Below are 23,352 nucleotides of genomic sequence, written 5' to 3'. Positions count from 1 at the left end.
TACATGACACAATATCATGCCATGACCTATGATTTATGTTCTTCATACACACATGTCATACTATGCCAGTTTGGCAAGTTAACCAAACGACCATGAGAGCACCAAGACGTAGACGGCTAGATAGATAGATAGATAGATAGATATTGTCAAAGTGGCAAATGTTCGCCAAGAAATTATTTTTAAAAACTAACCAACCCTTCCCCTACCGGGAAATGGGAGTAAGCGAAGCTTTCCCTGGGTGCACTTAAACTAACCATGATGGGACGGTTGCGACGGAGAGAACGACGTCACTGACGGTATGCCCGCAGTCCACCGTTGTCGCTTGCGTTCGATATCTCGGGTTTCCTCGGTGGCGGGGTTAACAGTATTCACCTGCCATTGCCGCTTGCGATTCTTCGAAATTAAATTGCTTCAAAATTAAATCCGTCCGGTACGTAAGACAATGATTGGCTCATACCCCCTTAGGCAATCGCTCATACCCCCGTAAACGTCGCATCTCCATTACAACGACAGAAGAGAAGTGAAATTCGCTGGACGAAGAGGCCCGCGTCCCACCTGATCAAACCTGACATATAGCAACCAGCAGCCAGCTGTGGAAGCAGACGTCCTCGTGCACGATCGTACTCCAGCCATGTGTTCACAACTGAGGCATTGATAACGTGAATCTGGCTCAGGCTGCTCAAGCTCATCACCGCTGTCTGAAGATCCGTCGATGGCAAGTTTCCATTATCAAGTTCACGAAAAATTGCACGTGCATTCTTCCAGATACCTAGAACGCAAGAGCTGTCAGTATACACGGTGTAGCGCCCACCGACGCCGCAACGCTGCGAAAAGCGTGCGCGCTCGGCACGCGAGCACGAGCACGAGCGGCAACAGCCGTTGTACTGACCGGGTGCGCCGAAGCGACCCGCATCGAGCTACCATCAGACTGACGGACCATCCGATGCGCTACCGCCCCGTCCCCGGCCTCCGGCTCTCTCCAGGGGTCTCCTTCGTGCAAGTACGCGCACAATGTCCTCTACACAACCATGATATCGGCAAGGCACGCAGCCAGCTGAGGAAGCAGACGACGACGATGAACGCAGGAGCAGTGGAACGTGCGCGTGCCGAGCACGAGCACGAGCGCAACCCGAGGGGCGCCAACGAGCCAGCTGCGGAAGAAGACGACGACGCTCGAGCCAATACCGATGATGGTATACCACGCACGTATACCTGACCAGCCAAGGAAATTTTCGTGTAGTAGCAAACAAAGAACGCCAGGCTAAAAATTGAATGCAAACAGCCTATCACCTTTGAAATCAGGCATACAGCATACAGCTCAGCACTCATTTTCAAAAGAAAAACCACAAAACAAGCATCAAATGGATGATAAGGCGCGTGTGAACAACGGGAACACCCTCCGGCGCGTTCCGGTAAAGATTAGGTTTGCAGCTCCTGACTTCAAAACCCTAGTCCAAACGAGGGTTTTGACGTCATTCAAAACCCACGTGAAACCAGTGTGTCTCAGGTTTCACTCTTTGAAGAGCCACGTGTGTAAATTCTAGTGACGTCAGAATGGGTAATCGTTGTGGGTGTCGTTTACAGCGTTCCTTCTCCCGCGTGTGTTTCCCGGTAAAGAATACGGTTGCGTAAGCTACTCTGAGTGGAAAACTACCCAGCAGCATAGAAATCACGTCCCCGCGGTCTAGGATCTCCTGTAGTTCATTCCAGGCTACCATGGGTACACCACGGAAAGTAAAGACGCCAGAAGGACAGCGTGAATATAATCTTGTTGTGAAGTAATAAGGGTGTGGTTAAGTACATTTCACTTGTCTCTGGTTTCACTCTTTGTAGAGCCACGTGTGTGAATTCAAGCTCCTGCAAATTTCCTAACCTCATCACCCCACCTAGTTTTCTGCCGTACTCTACTGCACTTCTCTTCTTTTGGCACGCATTCTGTAACTCTAATGGTCCACCGGTTATCCCTACTGCGCATTACATGGCCTGCCCAGACAATTCAATTTGAATATCGGCTATCCCCGCTTGCTCTGTGATCGACACTGTTCACTTGCTGTCTCTTAACGTTAGGCCGAATATTTTTTGTTCCATCGTTCTTTGTGAGGCCCTTAATTCTTCTTGGGATTCTTAGTAAATCTCCAAGTTTGCCGAGCCATGTGTGTGAATTCAAGTGACGTCACAATGGGTAATCGTTGTGAGTGTCGTTTACAGCTTTCCAACCACCTTCACAGCGTGGATTGGAGCCACAGTTTTAGGGGCGAAGCTCCTTATAGCGGCACCCGTTCGTCCCCGTCGTCGTCGTAGTAGTAGTAGTGTGTAACCAGTCTGAGAAAAATGAGAAAAAAAAATTCCGAAGTTGGGGACCCTCGCTTCCGAGCGCGCGGCGTTAGCCCTCTACGTCACGAAGCGGACATGGACACACGCACCACGATGGCAATAAATACCCAACATTAACGAAAGGCCGCGTTTCTAGCGCGTTTCTAACGCGTTTGTGCTAGCGCGTTACGGCCCGTGTAAGAAGCTGGTGTAAGACGCTGTGGCCTCTCCGCCTTACCTTCAACGCGTTTCGAACGCGCTGCCCAAAGCGGTGGCAAGTCAAGTTCAAGTCGAGGAGCGTTTATGAATACGGGAGTTATACTCTCTCAGCAGTCATGTGATGGCGTCGGCAAACGCGGTGCACGTTCCGGCATGTGTAAATGGCTGCGTAAGACGCTGTGGCCGCTCCCCCTTACTAGAGAGTACTGCACGTTTCTAACGCGTTTGTGCTAGCGTCCCCTTAAGCGGGAGATCCGATGATTCCCTCCGGAGCTTCGCCCACTCATCATCATTCACCCCGGGGATATGCTGTGATATTTTCTGCGTACACGCGCGCTACCGAAATCTGCACCTTATAACAAGCTTCGCTTAAAAAAGTGGTGAAGAGGCGAAGTGGCGAAGCATCGATTGCGATAGCGAATGAGTAGACAGCTATAGGAAGTAAGCATAGTAGTTTTATCGGCCTATGGCAAAGAAGTGCGACACGGCTGTGGACGACACGACTGGCGCCAACTGGAAGACGCAATAGCGTAGGCTTAGCCAGTCCCAGCAGGAACAATGTCTAGCCCGAGCACCACTTGCGTAGCGCTGGCGATCCGGCTGCGGTGCTCTGCATGGTGCTCTGAAACTTGTAAACATAGGCATACTAAGTAAATAAAAAGCATGGCGTCACGCATGCACAAACAAACATGAACTGTCATGAGCCGTAAAAACGCTGGAGTGAGAAGCTCGGCACTAGCAGCGAGCGAATGAACCTTCGTTCTGGCGGTGGCATCTACGCGAACTAAGCCGCCAACACATAGCGCGCGGCGGACTGTGACCCGGCACAGATGGCTTTCAAGGTACAGCAGCCCGGGCGAGAGAGCGCGTCCGCCCCCCTCACTCCGCGCTTCCTTTCCGCTTCCTTTCCGTACCTGCGCGAGATTAAGCCGCGATCGCCGGCTTACTATGGCACGCTTTCTCTCGCACATAAAGCATACGGCGCGCGGCAATGATTTTACCGCCATTTGACTTTATACGGAAACTCACCGCGACGGCGATGGCAGAAATGCGGCTGGAGTGTTCATATAATTGTCATCGCAATCAAGATAATGATAAATTGTCGAAACAACTTCGTAATACTATGTTTCTTCTCTGTAAGAAGAAATGACGCTTGGTGTCTATTATTCAGTGCTGGTTGAAGGCATTAGGTTACAAACTGCGTACTCAGAAGCGAAACGCACCAACAAAAACGTTTTATTGTTCGCGTTTTGCCCGTGCACAAAGCTCGTCCATCAAATGCCAACATTGTATTTTACTGCAGAATATGGACCGAACCAGCATTCACTCCCATTTTATTTCAAAGAAGGAGTTACAGAAAGTGAACAAAAAGGCTCGGCTGGCCGAGGAACAGAGGCAACAACAACAACAACAACAACAACAGACAGGAACCTTACAGATCTTGGTCAGAAAGCTTTGGAGGTGAGCAATGTCTTCATATAGCTACCACTTATGTTGGTTCGGAAATGTCATCTCCTCCCATTGTAGATTTATCTATGTTATGGGGTACTAATATAGGATGGAGACGAAATTTTTTAACCAGTGGTACTCGAAGCCAGAACCTCTACATTGACATGGGCATTTCACAAGTACTGCTTTGTAGATGGTGGTCTTACGTTTAAACTTCATTTGAACAGTCTTTACCGTGACAATAGAATAGCTATAAATAATTTTAATTTTTCTGTTGATTTCTTGTGTTTAAAGGGACCGCGAATCGATTTTGACCATTTTGTACAAATGTACTGATTCGTTAAAGTAGGTCCTTCTGATCATTAATTGACGCATCTAAGCGCTCCACGCAAAGCGTGTAATTTATTATATGGTTTTAAAAAGGTATATCGCTACCGATCGCAGCACGCCAATTGGCTGAGCTTTGTGTCCAAGTGACGCGATTTGATGATAACACGTCACTGGGCCAGCTATCTGATTGGCTGCCCTGGGCGCGTCATCGATAATTGTTTAACATTATGGTGAACAAATGTTGTTCGTAATAGTTTAGATGTTAGTTAATTTAATTGTTGCTATAAACAGAAAGTAACAGAAAGAGAGTACACAAGGACATGTATCACTACACTAAACGCACTTCCGGCCCACAGCAAATGTTGTCTGCTTGTGTTAAAACGCACTCCGTGTTGACGAGAGCTGCGCGGTCAGTGTTGGTCTTGCTCTTTCTTTCCGCGAGCACCATGGTTCGCCCTTGTTTCTTTGTGGGCTGCAAACGTAGCGATCGGTGACATGTCAAGCTGCGACATCTTGCCCCCGCTGCAAGGCAGCAGACGAGCGATGTGGCTGCAGCGTATCGGATTGTCGGTTTTCAAACGGCGCCAGCATCTACGCGTTTGCAGCCACCACTTCACATCGAAGAATTGCCACAGTAGAGTTTAGCTTGTCCGGTATTCAGGTAAACGCAAGCGCCAGTGTACTGGCCGTTTTACCATGTTTTACGGGATGAATGGAGGCGAAAACGTGAAATTCTTGCACAGTGTAGCCACCTGGCGGCACAAAGCTCAACCAAACACACAGCTAATGTAGAAGTAACCAAGTTTTTTCTACTTTGCTGCTGACTCAAGTTTTTGGCAGGAGTGTAATCTTGAACACGTTGCCTTTTCATATGTTTAAAATGTTTACACTTGGTTACAGGAATACTAGCTATGTATTTGGCTGGTTAAGCTCTGCGCCACCAGATGGCTGGACCGTGCATGCCGATCAGGCCACTCACGCACGTCTACGAAGCTCCTTTATCAACCTCCACAGTGGTATGGAGGGGCTTTAGTTTACGCCTCGGGCTATCCGCCAAAACACCCAGCTCGCCTGTGGTTACTGGAATACTGGACACGCTCGGCGATGCGACAGAACGCTCGCAACGCACGCTGCTTGATCGCTCTCGCTGGGGATCGACGGCCGGGAGATTAGTGGAGAGGTGGGAGAGCCTTCGTGCGCTGGCTCCAAGACAACTGGAAATAGAAGACAACGCGTCACAACATGACGTAGAGCCAGCGAAGGCGGAGCTTAGCCCCGATGACTGGGTGAACAAGTTGAGGAGGAAATGCATGGCTATAGAAGAGGGTAACTTGTAATCGTCCGTAGCTCTCTTAATATGAGACGCTTCACTTAAATTGTGACGCGAATGTTTTACTGTAGCTGTACCCTACGCGTGTACAAAATTTGTCCAAGCCGTTTCAGTGACCCTTTAACAATTATTGGGGAGTCTACCGCAAAAAAAAAATAAAAAAAAACGTATTCTGCTTATGGGATTTTATATTTAGGCGATTTAGTCCTTAACAAAGCTTATCACAACTGCAGTTTTGAGTCTATAGAAGGGAGCGAAATTTTTCTGAAGATATGCGAATAAATGATCGCCCTAACTATTTTCATAGTAGAGCCTTTAAGAGCGATAGCTGGTTTGGACCCAGGGTTCAGAATGGCTCACACACTCAGTCACATCGACATCCTTGCCCCCGCCTTGATTGTTGCTGTGGTAGAGGTGGCGCATCACAGCTGTAAAGTGTTAAGCGGGAAACAGGTAACGGGTAACCTTTCACTTCGTGATGTGGTAGTCAGTGAATTGGGTGTCAGGTAAGATCTTTTCTAGGTAATCGAAGTTGCTGGGGCAAGACGAAAGAAGCGGCTGCATAAAGTTACAGAAGCTCCTCGCCAACACCGACACGACGAGTTGGGATGCGGGGCAGGGTAATAGAGCCTAGAGTAATATAGGTATTCCTCTGCCGAGATACTTTTTTGCGACCCTGCGATCAAGAGGGCTAGTCGCGGTCTACCATGCCTGCGATGCCACATACGTGATTGCACCTAACTCGTAACACTTGCTTGACGCTGGATCAGAAGAAGGCAGGGTGTGAAACGACGAAAGGGGTTCCGGCGCTCCAAAAATTAAAGGGGTAGTAGCTGGCAGTTTTATGACGTGATAAATATTGGGCAATAATGAAGAATTGAAGAGCAGTGGCGCAATCGCTGTGATTGTCGGAAACGTACACGGATTGCATGTCGGTCCCGTTAGGCGGTTAGTATGGCGATGATAGGAAGTAGTAATTGTTCGATCAGTCGCACATGACCACAGAATACAGCAGCCAAGGTGTTTGAGTAGCTAAGAAGAACCGCGATGGCCGGGCATGATGTCGTAGAGCAGGAAATCACTGACATCAAACACGCAAACAAGTTAACGCTCACCTGCGATTACTTTTATCCTTGAGCATTGTGGATCAGAGAGCAAACGGAGCCAATAATGTAGCTGACATTAAGAGAAAAAAAATGGAGCTGGGCAGTCCATGTAATGCGTAGGAAGGATAACCGGTGGGCCATTAGAGTTACAGAATGGATATCAAGAGAAGGGAAGCACAGTCGAGGATGGCAGTAAAAGAGGCGGGATGATAAAGTTAAGAAATTCGCAGGTGCATGTCGGAATCAGCTAGCACAAGACAGAGGTAATTGGAGATCGCAGGGAGAAATATTCGTCCTGCGGTGGACATAAATGTAGCCTGATGATGATGATGATATGATGATGATTCTCAAATAATTACTAACTTATGCAGTTTACCAAACCGTCTGCTGTAAAACAAAAAAGGATAAAAAACCACGGCCGCTGGATTAAAAAGACGACAGCTGCGTCCATGCACGTTGTAGTTGCTAGGGCGATCGCCACTTCTTCTGCAGCTTCAGGGTTTTGTGCGTGTGACTGACGCTAGCTCTCCGCCCTGGGAATATACTACGCTCAAGGCGTAAGCGTTTCTTTGTGGGTATTTGGCTGCGTCAGTGCATCTGGCGTCCGAATCTTGCCTATGTCTTCAACGCAGGGTATCATCTCGCGCCTGTCTTCTTTCCTTGCGGTACGTGGGGTGCATGCTGCGTGGGATTGGTGCTATGCAAAGGTAGGCTTCGTCGTAGCTTAACCATTGGAGCACTGATCTTCTGGGGGGCGTGAGCTTCAGCCGTTCTAATTGACTGGCTTTGTGAGCTTCCGCTAGTTCTTACCAGGTGTTGTGTACGCCCATGCTGAGAAGTCTCGTGGTCGAAGCCGAGGATGCGAGCCCCTGGCAATTTCGATGGCCTTGCGTATAGAATGTTGAGTTTTTCTAGCTTCGCATTCCTCAGCTCAAGGTAAGGCGCGCCATATGTTATTCGACTGGTTAGGAGTGCTTGTATTGCGCATGGCGTGTCTGTTAACGGCGAATCTGTTTAAGGCAGCCGTTATTTGTGGTGCGTAGCAGGAAACTACCAAGAAAGAAAATTGCCGCGTATCTGCGTGCTTCACTGCAAATGTCGTCGAAAGACGATAGTCTTCTGCCGGCCGTACTACATGAGTGCTGGTCTGATCCGCGGCCACCCGTGATGCTGTTCTCGTACCATTTCCGTCCTGGCATGATAAATGCAATGGAGGTTTGTTTGAACAGATTTCATTTTACCGCATTATTTCATCAAGCGGCCATTTATGTTTTGCCCTGCCTCAGACAGCGCTTCCTTTATGTTGAATCGGCCGCATCTGGCTGGCATTGATAAAACTGAGGAGGCGCTGCGTGAGACATGGACGCCATCTGGCAATACATCGGGAAACATGAGCTTGTGCAGAGGGTTTCCTTCCTCCATGGCAGAGGGCGCTCGTCGGCGCGCAGTCGGGGAACGTCGTTCGTCGGCGCGCATAGCATGGCATTTTCAGCGCAGCTTAAGAAACTAGGGTCTTTCGAGTTACGTATCTATGTATTTTCTATTAAAGGAACACACGTCCTAATACTTACCTAGTGATGTTGCGCCTCAGATATGCGTAATATTTACTTTGTGATCGATAACGTTCACAAGTATGAACAGCCGTACCAGTTTAAGTAGTGTGGGCGGTAAGCAAGTGGTCCAACTTTCGCCGGGTGGCTGAATCGGGTGACAGACACACAGACACACAGACAGACAGACAGACAGACAGACAGACAGACAGACAGACAGACAGACAGACAGACAGACAGACAGACAGACCAAATTTTCAGCGTTTAAGTTCCCCTAGAAAGACTATCGTCTTTAAAAAACAAGGTGCGGCTCATTGCTTGGCGCCGAAACGACGTCTCGGGCCTAGTTCTCCTCGCGTCCACTCTGGCACCACTGCTCTGGTACAGCCATTCACGGAGAAGCGTTTCCACAGCCGCGTTTGTAAGCGCGACAGTGACTCTAATCAGGCCGTAAATAACGCCTTTTATAGTTGCACATTACGGGTTGAATATTAAAGTCCTTATTAGAAGTGCCGATTACACCACACATGTGAAAAGTCTGCCCTAGGAGTGTCAATCTTTTGTAGAGTGAGCCTCAATGCTCTCCATGAAGGTTGCCCGCTCGACTCATATGAAATTAAAAGAAGTGATCTATTACGAATAATCGCGAGTGGATTTACGTGTTTCTTCAAGACGACTTCAAAACGATGGATCGTGTTTATTTACAAGATGACGAATGCGAAGGTATCGCTCAGTGAAAAACAGTCCACGGCGCCGCACCCCATCCAGCCCAGCTTCGTTCTTGTCTTCAACCGAACTTCGCTCGCAGGTTTCAATATTCTCTCTGCGCTGGGAGTGGCACGGCCACTAGGTAGGTAGGTAGGTAGTCGATGGAATCTTCCCCCCGTATTTATAGAGGCAAGACTGCGGGCCGCTCCCATGTTGGGACGGGAAGGCCAAGCCTCACCGCCGCATCGTGGGCCTTCTGGACAGCCCGGAGTTCATCAATCCATTCGTGGCTTCTTCTTACATAAAAAGAAGGTGCGGCCTGCTGCACCACGTCGCCGCCAGTTGGCGAGTGCGTCTCGGCTGAGTTGACAGTTGCGGCCGCTGTTTTTCCTGGGCTCGAAAAAAAAGTTTCCTGGGCTGCGCGTTCTCTTTCTTTTTTGCATGTACGGTGGATAACCGGGCAACACCGTCGGGACCGCAGTCGGAAGCAAAAGCGTAATCTTCCGGTTCTTTTTATAGTCCTTCTCAGTAAAATGCAATGAACATACCAGCGACCTGTCGCTTGGCTGCCACTTGCTTCCTTTCCCTGACGGCCCTTGGCGAGAACTATTCATCAGACACACTTCCCGACGCTGTAGATCGCAGGGGAATTCGTGGTACTTCAAAGTAGCGTCTCTTCTCTCGTTCGAGTTGCACAGCGGCACACAACAGCTTCGCGGCATCACACCGCTAGAAAAAACCGTCTGCCACAGACGCGCACACCAGAGAACCGTACTCAAGCACAAGAAACATGAGGCAAGCTGCTCACACACACGATCACACACACAAAAAAGCACCCGAGAATGCGCACGAAAAAGCACATCAACACGCATAAATCCTGAAGCAACAGCATTGTAGCACGAACCGGCGTCTGCCTTGCGTACTGTAGCAGTGGCGCCCTCACCAAAAACAGCGGCCGCAACTGTCAACTTAGCCGAGACGTGCTCGCCTATTGACGGCAACGCGACGCAGCAGGCCGCACCTTTTTTGTTATCCAACGGCCGTGGGAAAACATAGAAGGAACTGTGACCGGAGACCGCGAAATAAAAACAAACTTGGTGTCATCTTGCGTAGTTTCGGTTTGAATCTGAAGCCTTATGCACAGATTATCACGTTTCATGAGAGCTTCTGGTGTGGAGGTCGGTGAATGCGGGAACTCAACGCTTGCAAAGGAAACCCACGTAAGGGGAGATTGCAGAAAAATAAGTGGCAGCAATTCCTTCAAAGCCCTATGAAGCTCCTATCAATCATTCAATCAGTCAATAGATATATATTTTAATCATTATTTAACTTATGGTGTATACAATACTACCGCAAAATGTTCTTTGAGTGGAACCTGCCTTGCCAGTTCTAGAATCTCCAAACATTTATGCACTTCGTAATTGTGGGTAGAATAAATTATGCAGATCAAGTGCAAATTTTAGAATCTATGTGAAGCGAAGATTTCAAGTGCGGTAAGTGAAATGCTATAATTGTTTCTACTTATTTTCGGCGTCTTTGCCGCAATGGAAACTGGGGAGCATGCATCTGCCCTCACGCAGCCTCGCTACACAATGTGACTACACCAATTATGCCTTGTGCTTCTTATTTTGCAACAGTCTCCTGAACACGGGCTGCCATTTACACAGCTCACCTGCCAACTACATCATTTGCGTATTCCAAGAATGTATCACGAATAACTCGTAATATCAAGCAGTAGTGTAAATACATGCGGCCGTGCTGAAGACGTCGTGTTTGGAGGAAAAACACTCCCAGCAGAACCTGATGAACCTGCCTGTCACTGCTTGGTTTTTATGGTCGGAGGATTGAACTCAAGGTGGAAACAGGTTACTGCATACCATTTCACTGGGAGCTGTGTCGACGGCTGTCTGCTGAAGAATTTTGTACTAGAAATCGTGAAGATTTGCGCAGATATTTCTCTGAAAGTGTTTGTGGTGACCTCCGACAAGGGAGCTTCCAACAAAGCGATGTGGCACGAGTTTGGCGTTTCTAGTCACAGGAACTCTAACACGGTGTGCTCAGTCCTTCATCCTGTACTTGAGGGAAATGAACTCTTTTTCACTTCAGATGCCGCACACGTGATAAAAAAGATTCAAAGTCAGCTTTTGAACTCTATTGATTTTACACTGACCTATGCAACTGTCTGGCACCATGGTTTACCCTCAAGCAAACTGAAACTGGAGCACGTGCGTGCTGTCGTAGAGCATGACTACGAAAAAGAGCTGAAAATTCACATCAGCAAAGGCCACTTCACCAAAATGAAGGTCGGCATAGCGGTGCAATTTTTCAAAGAATCTCCAGCTGCCATTCGTTGCCTGATTAGAGAGAAAGTGCTCGAACCAGAAGCTGAAACTACAGCATGGTTCCTGGAGCTCATCGCCAAATGGTACAAACTGATGTCCTCACGACATCCGTCTGTCGCACTTAGTTGTCGAGACATGGCAAAGTACCACGCAGCCCTGCACACGTTGCGCTTGGCATTGGAAACAATACAAAGCATGCAGATGGGCAGCACGTCACAGTGGAAGCCCTCACAAGCAGGCCTCATGATTGCAATGACAGTGGTCCTTCGTTTGCAAGTTATTTTGCTTAAAACGGATGATTACAAGTTCTTCCTAGCTGGGAGACTTCTGCAGGAATGCCTGGAGAAACTTTTTTCTGTTGTGCACCAAAGGAAACCCGTTCCAAACGCATACGACTTGAAATGCGCTTTACAGTTAGTGTGTGTCAGTCAATTTTGCACACGCCAGTGACCTCGAGTTATGGGACAGATGATTCTGAGTATCTGACTGACATGATTTCACAAGAAAAACGAGAGTGTGGCGGAGGTGTTGAAGAGGAAATCGATGATTCAGAAATTCTTTTTATTGAAACGCTGACTTCAATTGAGTGCAGCGTTCTGCACCATATTGGTGGATTTGTTGTGAAAGGAATTTTGAAAATAACGGACTGCGAGCAGTGCAAGGCTGCATTGCAGGGCTTCGCGAGCCATGAGAATGCATATTTAACTGCATTAAAAGAGTAAGCTGAAGATGGTAGTAACTCGTGTTACCCAAGAGGTGAGGTTACTGAGCTCGCTCATATCCTGTGAAGAACACTTCAAGGGGATAACATCCTGGACAGAAAACCTGTTCACCCTGAAGTCCCCCCTAAAAGATGTCACAGAATATTTATTCAAGAGGGCGAAGTGAGGTCTACAGACGAGCCAGCGACATAAGGGTTCTCTGGAAAACATGCTGATATCAAGTTGTTCACGAGTAAGGCTACGGATTCACCTGCGTCAGCTCGAAGCCGCGAGAATCAGCGGGAGTGGAAGCAAGACATGCGTTGCAGTTAGTTTGCAGAGAGTTGTAGCGCTTGTTCTTGAAAAAAATTCTCAACGAAATAAACAATCTACGACATGATAAATCGCTATGTATGGAATGCATTTTGTTTCCTCTACGTTGAGACGCCCTGTGGCCGCTTTATTTTAAAGATATCCATGACGGGCCGCTTTATAACAATTACAGGTTTAAGCAATATTGCTGCGGAAAGCATGCTCAACAAGGTTTCATAATCAATGTCTGCATGACAGCCATGATTTAATGCCACAAAAGCCATATGTAGAGCACCAAGTCATCTGACATGTATTCAACAATTTTTACCCCATCTGCACCTTTACAGGACGGTAAACGAAACAAAAAAATGCAGAATACCCTGCGTTGCAGCATGCAGTCCGTAAATGGGGTAGCTGATGACTGATTCGAAAACACGAATGTTTTTTACAATTTTGTTGAAGGCACAGAACACAGACACAACGAAATGCGATGGGACTCGTGTGTGTGTGTATGTGTTTCGCACGTTTAACCAATATATAGTCCAACAAGACGCTATCTTAAGGTGTTTACGCAGCTGGCTTGGATGCTAGCCTTCCGCTGCCAGCGAGACCGGCTGCAAATTCCGCTCTAAAGATAAATATTACAGAACGTAAATCGGAGACCTTCAGGCTGCCGATGCGAAAACTTTGTGTTCTCGTCATATCGTTAAAGTACCACACGTTTTACATACCGAACTCTACGTGCAGCTGCGCTAAGTACCGCTTGCTGCCTATCCTGGCTATAGGCTGCCTGCGGAGAGGGCATCGTAATGGCGGACACCGTAGCAGACGACGCGGTTGTTTCCACCCTCCACGGCGGCGAAGGGGGGCGCACGCATCGAGTAACCCTAAGAAAGGCCACCTACCCGATCGAGCGGTCGCCGCCGCCGGCGGCGTTATTTTTTCTGCTCTGGTGGCGTCGCAGCCAAAAGCCCAGCTTCTTTTCGATTTTATTTACATTATATTTTGGCGTAGCAGTTACAGTATCCAAACTTGAACATCTGAGAGTGTTGTCTAACCGAATTCAAGGCGCGTATAAAAAGTAAGTAATCTCAAAGTCAGCTGGCGGCTCCATGTGTCAGCAGCCGAGGCGCATAGAGTTCTTCTTAGTGGGAAATCTGTCGTTAGTTAGCCCAACCGGCTTCGAGTAAAAACTTTTAAGCGACTTTTATGCACTGTACAAAGATTAAGACGTTAGCGGCGTGGCGTTGCCAGTAAACGACAACCTGAGCTCAAGGTCATGTGCTCTTACCAAATTCCGATTGCACTCGAGCCGTTCAGGCGATGGTGACAGATTCTAATCGCACGTAACATAACATGTTCTATGACGTCAGAATTAGTTTGAAACAGGGACATCGGCAGATCGCAGCCGTGAATGAAACGCTTGCTTGAAGGGAAGTGTTGTCATTTTCATGTATCACAAGCTTTGCTAGTTTTCGAGCGTATTATTCAAAATGTGCGGCAAAGTTTTCAAACTCGATTTTCGTTGTCAATATACCCTATGAAAACCCAAACGGATTATTAATCTCTAGCTCGCACAAGCAGAGTGGCGAGTATTGACGGTCCGTTGCACTCAGTACCATACCTCCTTGGTGAACTGCGACGCGTAATAGTATTTGAATCGCGAACTTTCTTTGAAGCAAATGTAGCCGTTCTAACTCGCAAAAATTCTTATGAGAAATGACATTTAATTTTCGCTTTCACTCAGCACTGCTGTAGTGTAGAGCTCAAAAACGATCTGAAAGTTCTATTGAGACAGAAAACTGACATCTTGTTTTTTCCTTTTGCAGTAAGTTCCCAATGTCCCATTTATCACGACTGGAGGCCTACTTTGTTTCAGGAAACAAAATTAATTCTGTGGAATGGCCCTTTTGTAAGCCGCGCAGCGCTGAGGTAGCAACCTTAAGCAAATGTTAGAATCGTCAATAGCTCTTGCTATCAGCATGCGAAATCCATAGGCAAGAACTCAAACTAAGTGGTTATGCGAATAATTTGCCGTCTATAAATATCAACACACAGACAGTGCAATCATGGTTGCAGGTAATAAATATTTTATTGTTTAAACCAGAAGAAACTTTTTATATGTGCTTATGTTCTCATGGAGGTACTAATAGGCACCGATTTTATGCGCAATATATAAATGAAACAAATATTGTAAAGCTTGGCTCGCTTCCAATTCTCGAAAGTGCTCACCAACACTCGGCATGCAAAATAGCTATACCTTTTTGGCAGTGCCTTTGTAGCCGGAACGGCCCTCCGGCACACAACACCTGAACGGAATCATCAAGCGAACGTGCCACTTCAATTGTAGAATGCCAAAATTCGGATCTTGCCTAAAAATCAATCAGAAATGCAAACTATGCGTGCAAACTTTCAGTCCACGCCGGCCGCATCTGCAGTCTCTGCGGGTTTAACACGGAGAAAGGTGGCCTCGCAGCTGCTGTGGCGCCGCAGCGCAGCGGCTTCATGCGACAAATCAAGCTGCCGCTTGATAGGGTGACGGCAGAGTTTCTTGACCAGAAAAGTATTGAGGGACTATGGTATTAGTAAGCTCAAGGACAAAATAATTTTTTAAAGCTAAGCTTTATATGGCTAGCGGAAACAAAAAAAAGCGTATGTCCGTCGTCTGTGTACAGAAAACTATCATATTCAGCATTGGCTCGAGCGTCGTCGCCGTCTTTCGCAGCTGGCTCATTGGCGCCCCCTGGGGTTGCGCTCGTACTCGTGCTCGGCACGTGCTCTTGTCACTGCTCCAGAGTTCGTCGTCGTCTTCTACCACAGCTGGTTCCGTTGCTGCTCATCATTCCAGCGTAGAATTTCGCTTGTCTTCTGTCGTCGTAATGGAGAGGCCGCGTAATGGAGAGACCGTATGAGCCATTATTAAGGGGGTATGAGCCAGTCATTGTCTTACGTAACGGACAGATTTAATTTGGAAGCAATTTATATTCGAAGAATCGCAAGCGGCAATGGTGGGCGAATGCCACTAACGACGCCGCCGAGCAAACTCGAGACTTCGAACGCAAGCGACAACGGCGGACCGCGGGCATACCGTCAGTGACGTCGTTCTCTACGTCGCAGCCGAACGTGTGTGTAACCGCATTAATAAACACAAAGACGTGAAGAATAATTGAGAAATACTTTAATGAACCATTGGGATTAACCCAGTCTCCAACACTGGGGCCATACGATTCAGCTTCGCTGGTTAACCATCCGTACAAAGTGCTTCGGCGGTGATTTTTTTGAGAAAAGTTAAGAGAGATACGAAGACACCAGAGTAGACAGGAGAAATCACGATAGAGTCTCAAAGCGTTATAAAATGTATACGGCGCGGAAGAATGGGTCACAGTGCTAAGTGGCCCATTCTAGCATGACCTAGCTAATGCTACTTGTTCGTTGCGTAAGTGCGGTGGGCGCGGACGAGGCAGCCATACGATATATGACTGGAGAGCTAAGTCATAAAATAGAACGGCTAGCATAGCGTAATGACAAGATGTTGACCATGTGAAAAAAAATGTTAAACAAAAAAAAAATCGGCTGAGTCTTGGGAAGGTGCAATCATAACATGCATGCATTGCAGTTGGCAGCCGCGGAAACATTGCTGCCGGTTGTAGTAGGAATTGTGCATCGACAAGAAGCTGCCGGTACTCTGAGATACTGGCTCGACTATGCCGTGGATAAGGTGACCTCTGTTATCGATAGCATAGCCAACAGGCCCAGAAGCATCAGTTACATTGACGGGTGGTACCACGAGACAAATGCCGACAGGACGAGTATTCCTACTGACTCCTTAATACTACGGAGGGATTGAAGTGCGGTGCTTCAACAGTCACTTTATGATGTGATTTTTCGGAATGTGCCAGGTGTCGGAAGAGTCGAATTACCCATGGCAGAGTAAGCAAGCTTGGAGAAAGCCTAACATCATCGAAAGCACTGAAGACTGTGAAGAAACGTGTACGTTTAAAAGAAAAATAAGCAATAATATTATGGGGAGAGAAAGGTACGAAGCACTAGGATGAAAGGGTTGCTCCGGTAGTAACCCCTAAGACACAGCCCTGCCTGTAACGGTGGCCGACCTAAAAAAAGGTGCTGTTTCGTCCGAAAGGCGAAGCACTGATTGCGATAGCAAATTAGTAGACAGCTATATACAGTAATGTTAGTAGTTTTGTTAGCTGTATATTACGCTGTAAACATGCGCTTGATAAATATTTTAACAGGCGTGGTGTCCCGCACGCATAGGCAAACATGAGCACATCTCACTCGGTGACCGCGGACACTCACTGTCAGAACGCTGGCATGGTGAAGAGCGACAGCCGCGACGCGTGAATTGCCCCTCGTACTGCCTCTGGCTTCAACGCAAGCTAGGCGCCCTAGAACACAGCAAACACGAAGCCATCAGCTATCTCGAGCCAGCTAGCCTTCGAACCCAGCGCAGACTACCTCCAAGATAAGTGCTGAAGGCGCGCTCGCGCTCAACGCTTATATAATGTTTACGCCTATGGTATGTTGCAGGGATTTATCGGGAGCTTACACAGTGTGCGAGTTAGTGTGGTGTCAATGGTGAAGCAGTGAAGTTATGTGGGGAGGAAGTGAAATTTTGGCGGAGCAGGAACAGAAAAAGTGGCGGGACACTTACAGGAGTGATAGGTAGTATTTGAAGAGACGCTTGAGAAGAATACGAGCGACCGAATGGAGAAAACAGAGCAGGCGAGAAACAGGAAGAAAAAATCAAGTGGTGCACAGAAGGAAAAACGCGGCGCAGAAGCAATCCTTGCAGCGAAACTTAGCGACGCGCACATCGAGAAGCGAGGTGGTCTGGGTGCAGTCCCATTACCTAGGTGAGCGATGGAAGCCCCTTCCATGGATCAAGCTCTGCGGGACGCTGATGTTCGGCTTGGGAATGAACAGCGCTTGCGACACTGGCCATGGATGCACTGATGCTGGCTTTAGCAAATCTCATCCTTGTCCGGCAGGCTAGAGCTGTTCCAGCGCGTGGCAGAAGCACCAGTCGGCACAATTGCTCATTTGCTGTAATGCAAAAGCCTCCTAGTGAAGTCGTCTTCGACACGTACGTCATCAATTGCTACGCAAAGCCCTGATAGCAATGACGCCGGACAACAGACAATACCATCGACGAAGATCCTGTTCGATGCATCAGATGTGTAAGCGCAATGCAGGGGTAGTAGCGAGTTTTGAAGCGAAAGGTTCATTACGCTACCTCGAGCAGCCGTCGGTGACTCAACAGTTTCCACCTTGAGAGCCAGAGGTCAAACCACAAGAGAGCACTGAGTCGGTCATTCCAGCGACTATAGGCGGCGCAACGGTAGGTCAAAATGGCTGCCGAGACGGTGATAAGGTGACCTCGCAAGCGTGTGCATCTCGAGCAGACGCTGCATCATTGGCTGCAAATGCGATTACTATTCGCTTTTATCATCTTCGGCGCGTCCATGACTATCGCGAAACCGAACCGCCGAACTGCGTCGCAGATTTCTATCACCGGCTGACGGCTTCGGAGGAGAGCCGCGTGGCGCCGCCTGCGTCGCTGGAATGACCGAGCGTCATCCGACGCCGTACGCGTCGGAGCGCATTGGCCGCGCGTCCGGTTACGTTGGCGGCGCCAGTACGTCAAGCCATCGGTCGAACTACAGCCGCTGTACTCGCCAACGTAACATAACGTATGCGCGCGTTCACGTTATGTCGGACTATATTTAGGCCTTTACGGAGCCCTGAAAGGAGGCATTGCCGCCGTTGCCCGAGTAGAGTTGGTCCCGGCTGCGAGTTGCAACCAAGTCTCACTACTTTACTGATCCCCGCAGTGTTTTCATCGGCATAAACAAAATGATGAATAAACACTGTCTTCATTGCAAACATGTCTGCATATCATTGCGAAACCACACCTCGGCCACAGCTCGACAATGGGCCTAGCCAGGACAGTGAAGCTTTCGCTATCAACCAGGCTTAACCAAGGCTAAACCACACCAATTTTTAAGGTTAGGGCAACATGTCACGACGTTGAATCAGAGAGAGTGCAGAACAGCCAATACTGGCAACGCGACTAAGGGAGGTTTTAGAGCGCAGCTCTTAGCCGCCCGTTCCTGTGGCGAGTGTTTGCGTCGGTGTAACGCAGCGAAGGATGAAAGACGCGAGGAGGAAATTGGAGGAGGAGGGTATGGCGAAAGCGTGAGAAGAAAAGCGTAGTGCGTTGACGATGACTACGAGATGGCGGCAGAGTAGTGCGCGTCGTATGGGAGGTCTGTCCGCGGCGGCTGTTGTGAATCGCACCCGCGCGTCAGCCCATGCGTCACCCACGCGTCACCCACCTACTGCCGCTCGTGATCTCCAGATTATGGAGGCAGTCGCGCCACACTTCGCTCCGTTCACAACGTGCCGCACGAGACAGATTGCCCGCGCTAGCCACTATACCGGGAAATGAAAACACGCAGAGAGCTAGGTTCCAATATCGCATTAGGGAATATCGTAACCGTCGGCGAATATTTTATATGGTAAGTGTATTTACGTTGGAACCTATGTGTTTTATTTATCGTTATTAACGTGTTGCCCCAATAAAGCTTCTCTTTGTGCCTGAAACTGCGTTTGTGTATCCACTGTCGACTCCAGGAAATGTACCAGTGAGATATATAGGGCAAGACAACATTCACGAGACTGCCAAGATCCCCTTGAATGGTGACACAAAGCAGCAGCCACGAGGCAGCACCCGCAAACGGGGGAGAAATAGGCAATGATTGATATTAAAAGGCATTAACGATGAAACTTTCGCGTCTTTTGTGTCTCGCCTACTTGAATACCGCCGATAAGCACACAGCCGCAAGTGGCACCATAGTTTGTTCTTTCTCCACTTTGTCCCTTAGTATCTCTCATTAAATGCATTCAAACCACCACCGCCTTATTTGAAAGAAAAAAAAACATTACGCAATAAGTAGTATAAACAGAACAATGGGCCTTTCTAAGTTTATATATTTGTTTTGGCTATGATCAGAATACAAACACAGGTTGTGGTATGTTTGTGAACACTACATTTTATGGAGCGCAGGTCCTAGGCGCCCGTTCATGCGTCGCGCGTCGGCGTCAGTGTTGCGGAATGGGCGCCCCATTCCAATTCCATTCCGGGGAATTAGAACGTGCCGCAATTCCATTCCTTTCAATTACTCGGAATGAAAAAACTTAGCCCATTCCAACTCCGGGAATGGCCATGCAGTTCAATTCCATTCCTGTAAATCCTCAACGTAGGAAATACATTTTCTTAGTTTTATCGAGTTACCGATGAACGCACCATCAAGCTGATGTCATGAGACGCGTTAAGAACTGCAAGAATACGTAAAACACATTACCAAGGTCGAGGGAAAGTAGCTTGGTGACATTACCTGGTACATTACAACCACCCTACTAATTCCCATGGGGGCAGTTCTCCCGCTACCTATGGTATTTGCATGGTCAGCATGTTTTAACGGCTTGTGATGTGTTCTATTGTTTAAGCTTCAATGTATTCATGCTAAACTGACAACATAGCGTATTTTTATGCTGAGAAACGTAGTGTTCAAGAAGACCTTATATTATGGCGTCGCCATAAGCATCCTTTCGATGAACAGGCACAGAGCTGCACCCAGCGATGAAGGCACACGTTATCTTCGGCTGGCTTGCCAGCCCTTTCTCTTGATGTGTGTACTCACGTTCGTGCTGTCTTTTAGATGCAAAGCATTTCTTGGCGAACATTTGGCACTTTGACAGTATCTACGTATGTATGTATGTATGTATGTATGTATGTATGTATGTATGTATGTATGTATGTATGTATGTATGTATGTATGTATGTATGTATGTATGTATGTATGTATGTATGTATGTATGTATCTATCTATCTATCTATCTATCTATCTATCTATCTATCTAGGCGCCTACATCTTGGTGCTCTCATGGTCGCATCGTTAACGTGGTATTTACCAAAATTGACATAATATGGTAACAGTGCATCACGAACATAAATGATAGGGCATGACATGAATATCATGACATGTGCATCATGTAAGTCATGAAACACCTCCCCACGTCTTGATGCTCTCATGGTCGTTCCGTTAACTTGGTAGGTACCGAAATTGGCATAGTATGACAACAGGATGTGGCGAACATATATGATAGGTCATGACATGAGTGTCATGACATGCGTGTCATGTAGGTCATAAAACAGCCGTCTAAAATCACAATGAACCAGCGAGACAACATAAACACTCTAAAACTACTGAAATGGGTTCTGACGTGCACGCGGGTACTAAGTGAAGGAAACACTAAAGGATGGTGGTAGAAGCTATAGTCATGAGCATGACTCAGCAAAAATGACAATGGCTCAGCGAAAAAAAGATTAACAGTCAAAAACCACTGAAATGGGTTCTGACGTGGATACTAAGTGAAGTAAACAATAAAGGATGATGGTAGAAGTCATAGTCATGAGCATGACTCAGCAAAAAAACGATTAACACTCAAAAACCACTGAAATGGGTTCGAACGTGGGTACTAAGTGAAAGCAATCCTAAAGGATGGTGGTGGAAGCCATAGTCATGAGCATGATTCATCAGAAATGACAATGACTTAGCGAAAAGAGATTAACACTCAAAAACCACTGAAATGTGTTCTGATGTAGGTACTAAGTGAATGAAACATTAAAGGATGATGGTAGAAGTCATAGTCATGAGCATGACTCAGCAAAATAACAAGAACTCGGCGGAAAAAGATGACTCAAAAACCAATGGAATGGGTTCGAATGTGGTAGCAAGTGAAGGAAAAGGCTAAAGGTTAATGGTCGTAGTCATAGTCATGAGCGTGACTAAGGCTTTTGCCTTAAGGTTTCTTGGGCATAGCTAAAGGGACTCCTGAGAACTCATGACATGAATGTCATGATGTGCGTGTGTTGTAGGTCATGAAACAGCCGCCTACGTCTTGGTGCTCTCATGATCGTTTCGTTAACTTTGTAGGCTCTCCGCACAATATGCCGACTTTTTTTTAGGTGTCGAATAAAATTAGGTGAAACACTGACTGCAGCGTGTATAGTCTCGGAGAAAACTTGCAGCGTGTAGCTTGTTTGTTTTCTTCACGGGTACTTTCAAAAGATTGTTTCCAATGTGCCAAGTTGGCGGACTTACTGCGTGCGTGAGCCACTGGGAGCAGGAGCCAGCGCGGCAGTGCGTTATGGAAGCGTTTTTATTTGCAATAGAAGCCTGAAAAGGAGGTTGGGGGTGGTAGCACAGTAAGCCGAAGGGGATGCTTCGAAGCATTGTCTAGCATTCACAGCATGAGCGAACTACTAAATGTATCATTGGGCTTCTCTAGCCGCCAACAGGCGCCAGCGCGGCGGCGGCGCCAACGGACCATCCCTCTCCCTTCTAGCCCCAACCCTTCCCCCACCCTAGAACAGAGCTCCCTACAACAGATCGAAAGTGGGTTTTGTTCGATGCGACTTGTCGCGTCGGGGATCGCGGAGGCGCTGCCATGGCCACAGTTTCGTGGGCTCTCCTGCTTCGGCTGGTTTGAGGAACCAATGCTTTCAAAAGTTTATTCTCTCTCTCTGTATGGAGGGAGAGGGCGCACAGTTCATCGTGTATGACTGTGGGCTGCGCCGACCTCCAGACTTCGTCGACAGAGTTTTGGGCAAAGGCGTCTGTTGTCTAGACTGGGGATACAGTATTGCGAAAGGGTGAGGGGGAGAGGAGGAGTGCGAGGTGAGACGGCGCGCAAGCTGGTATGAGAATGCTTGCAGTGAATACAAGCATCGTACCAGCGTCCATACGCATCACAACTTGGAGATGCGCTTCTTCGAATATGCATCGAATAGTCGCAGACGGCGACAAAAGCAAAAAAGAAGAAATGAAGAGGGGGAGTGAATGGGGGAGACAGCAGGTGACCTGGGCGAAGACGACGCCGAGGTAAAAAACATCACAAGACGTAAGGGGGAGGGGGAATATGCCGCCGCCGCCGATCCGCACAACGGATACCAATGACTAGAGTCGCCGGGACGCGAAGAATCAAGACACACTTCGGGGTGCGGGGCAATTCAGTCTATAAGGCCGGAATTGTGTACGGGCGTTGCTTCTAAATGTACCACACTTATAATCAGCGAAGCCATTTTAAAAATAGTGCTCTATAGTTAAATTCGAGGCTCTGACTTACGAATGTTTGAACGTGCGCTGGTTGGCTCTTCGGCATGTTTTGATTAAAAAAAAACAGCGCGTAGACAAAAAGCGCTCTATTTTCGGAAAAACAGGTAATTCCATTCCCATTCCATTCCCGGCAAAATTAGCTTAATTCCATTCCCATTCCATTCCTCCAAGCCGCCATTCAATCCACATTCCATTCCGGGGTCGCGAAAATGTGGAATGATTGCGGAGTCATTCCAATTCCGGAGTGGCAACTCCGCAACACTGGTCGGCGTTCCGGGCGTAACCGAGCGAACGAGCGCAGCGGATGAAGAAATGAGCGCGGAGTCCTGCAGGGGATAAAAAGAGCGGCGAAAGCGAAGAGCGCACGAGGAAGAAAGCGGAGGACGAGGGTATGGCATTGACGCGACGATGCCACGAGATGGCGCCAGAGTAGCGCGCGTCGTCTGCAAGGTCTGTCTGTGGCGACACTCCTGAACCAACGCGCTGCTTACGAGACAGATTGTCCGCGCCAATCAATATACCACGAAATGAAAACATGTATAGAGCTACGCTCAAATTTTGCATTACGGAGTATCCTAATCGCCAGTAAATGTTTTTGAGTTCACTTTCTATGTTTAGTGACACGCTGCTCTTTTAACGCAGTTTCTTCACAACAACGATCCCCTTTACCTTCAAATGATGAGTGAGCATGAATGGAACAACAATAGCTGCTTATGCGTAAAGTCTGCATTTCTAGCCGCACATAATAACGGATGTGAGCGCACTTTGGAGTGCTACACGTACGTGTGGA

The 23,352-nt window shown here is 47.8% G+C and overlaps 1 long non-coding RNA gene across 1 annotated transcript in view; it reads left to right on the top strand.

Moving 5' to 3' along the window:
- The window catches only part of LOC125945839 (uncharacterized), a 46,175-nt gene extending 22,823 nt beyond the window's left edge, over positions 1-23,352 (top strand). The window contains exons 4-5 of the long non-coding RNA XR_007467147.1: positions 3,836-3,993; positions 23,205-23,352. This is a non-coding gene — a long non-coding RNA (uncharacterized LOC125945839). The remainder of the gene's footprint in view (positions 1-3,835; positions 3,994-23,204) is intronic.

This window comes from Dermacentor silvarum, chromosome 5 (assembly GCF_013339745.2).
Source record: "Dermacentor silvarum isolate Dsil-2018 chromosome 5, BIME_Dsil_1.4, whole genome shotgun sequence".
Taxonomy (NCBI): Eukaryota; Metazoa; Arthropoda; class Arachnida; order Ixodida; family Ixodidae; genus Dermacentor; species Dermacentor silvarum.
The sequence above is the reverse complement of the archived record's forward strand: the minus strand, read 5'-3'. Positions and strand labels throughout refer to the sequence as shown.